Source organism: Chrysoperla carnea, assembly GCF_905475395.1.
Source record: "Chrysoperla carnea chromosome X unlocalized genomic scaffold, inChrCarn1.1 SUPER_X_unloc_78, whole genome shotgun sequence".
NCBI lineage: Eukaryota > Metazoa > Arthropoda > Insecta > Neuroptera > Chrysopidae > Chrysoperla > Chrysoperla carnea.
In genome coordinates, this window is record NW_025408209.1 from 2501 (window position 1) to 5000 (window position 2500).

The 2500-nt window shown below is 27.2% G+C and overlaps 2 non-coding genes across 2 annotated transcripts in view; both read left to right on the plus strand.

The window, feature by feature from the left end:
- The first annotated feature begins 321 nt into the window (after positions 1-321).
- Positions 322-476, plus strand: LOC123304671. Its single transcript, XR_006536670.1, has one exon. It is a non-coding gene; the product is annotated as a 5.8S ribosomal RNA (ribosomal RNA).
- Positions 477-1112: 636 nt separating this feature from the next.
- The window catches only part of LOC123304669, a 4578-nt gene continuing 3190 nt past the window's right edge, over positions 1113-2500 (plus strand). Inside the window, exon 1 of the ribosomal RNA XR_006536668.1 lies at positions 1113-2500. This exon is cut by the window's right edge and continues 3190 nt beyond it. This is a non-coding gene — a ribosomal RNA (large subunit ribosomal RNA).

Below are 2500 nucleotides of genomic sequence, written 5' to 3' on the forward strand. Positions count from 1 at the left end.
ATATTAATATTATATATATTTTTATGTAGAAAATAATTTATAAAAAAAATAAATACATTTCTATAAAATATACCAAATATTAATTATTATATCTAGCTAGCACTAACAAAAATATCAAAAATGTTATGTATATATTTATTAATACCATAATATCTTTAATTATATATATATATTTAAAATAAAATATATAATTTATATTCTAGAAAAATTTTTTTATTTTAAAAGAATTTATAAAGATATATAAATTAATAATTTTATTTTTTATATTAAAAATAAAGATTATTATTAATAATAATACTTACATTTAAAATTTAAAAAGATTACCCTGGACGGTGGATCACTTGGCTCGTGGGTCGATGAAGAACGCAGCTAATTGCGCGTCAACTTGTGAACTGCAGGACACATGAACATTGACATTTCGAACGCACATTGCGGTCCTTGGATACTGTTCCCGGACCACATCTGGCTGAGGGGTCGTATACATTATATTAATATAATAAAAGATTATTTTACATAAAATTTTTTTTATGAAAAAGAAATTTATCAATAATTAAAAAAGAAAATTTATTTTTTCATATTTAATTAAATTGATAAATAAAATTTTTATAAAAGAAATGTAAAATTATTTATATATGAATGTTTTACGCCAAATATAAGAAAAAAATAAATATAAAATGTTTTTAATAGCATTTAAAATTTATATATTTTTTATTATTTGTCGACATTTTTAAATTAATATATCAATATTATTTTTTATCATTTATATATAATATTATAAAACTTTATGTTAATAATAATATTAATAATAAATGATATTAATAATATATTTTTAAAATATTAAATAAAGAAGAATAAACAAAAATATTATATATTAATATTTTGTTATGGAATATTTTATTTGTAATAAAATTTTCAATATACTCGAAAAAAATTAATATATATAATTATTTATTTTTTATTTTCTTCTCTTTAGATAAATATAAAAATAATATTATATAATAATATTAAAAAAATTTGAGTATGAATAATTAAGAAAATTGTTTACTTATAAAATATAACAAAAACATAATATATAAAAAAAATTTTTGTTTTAATACTTCTAAAAACTTTTACGACCTCAGAGTAGGTGAGATTACCCGCTGAATTTAAGCATATTATTAAGCGGAGGAAAAGAAACTAACTAGGATTCCCTTAGTAGCGGCGAGCGAACAGGGATAAGCCCAGCACTGAACCCCGTGGCTGATAAACAGACACTTGGGGAATGTAGTGTTTAGGAAGATTCAATATAAACCTATTGTTATATAATACATCCAAGTCCATCTTGAATGGGGCCATATACCCATAGAGGGTGCCAGGCCCGTAGTGATTATTATTGATGATAGGTGAATCTTTCCTTAGAGTCGGGTTGCTTGAGAGTGCAGCTCTAAGTGGGGTGGTAAACTCCATCTAAGGCTAAATATTACCACGAGACCGATAGCGAACAAGTACCGTGAGGGAAAGTTGAAAAGAACTTTGAAGAGAGAGTTAAAGAGTACGTAAAACCGTTCAGGGGTAAACCTGAGAAACCCGAAAGGTCGAAAGATGAGATTCATTTACTTTTTATCGTTAATCAACCAATTTGTACTAGCATGTGACAAAAATTTTTATTAGGAATTTATTTTTAGTAAAAATATATGCACTGCTGTATATTGTTAATTGTATGATAACGAGGTATGCACTTCTCATCTTGTAGGACGTTGCGACCCATTAAATATTAATCTATAGGCATTGGTGCGTTGATTAATGTACAATATTATTTTTTGATAATATTTTGTGTATGTTAAACGCCTATGTTTCTTGATTAATTGTTTGATGGTATTAATTATAAATTGATATTGAGTCGCGTTATTAACGCGTTCAGATCCACCACGAGTATAAATAGGTTTTTTTATTAAAACATATTATATATACGGATTTTATGCCGTTATATGATACTATTTAACTGTCAGTAGGTGTATGATAATGAACTGGCTCATTTTTTTTTATTAAAAATTTATCTGTCAGCGACGATATAGCTTTGGGTACTTTCAGGACCCGTCTTGAAACACGGACCAAGGAGTCTAGCATGTACGCAAGTCATTGGGAATAAAATATTTTTTCATCGAAATATTTATAAATTTTATGAAACCCAAAGGCACAATGAAAGTAAATATTATTTATATTTTTTTATAAATGATAAAAGGAGGATATATTTATATTATGTATTAAATATCGCACTCCTAGGGCGTCTTATATTATTATAATTTAGTTTTCGGATTATATTATAATAGAGGCGCACCTAGAGCGTACACGCTGGGACCCGAAAGATGGTGAACTATGCCTGGTCAGGATGAAGTCAGGGGAAACCCTGATGGAGGTCCGTAGCGATTCTGACGTGCAAATCGATCGTCGGAACTGGGTATAGGGGCGAAAGACTAATCGAACCATCTAGTAGCTGGTTCCCTCCGAAGTTTCCCTCAGG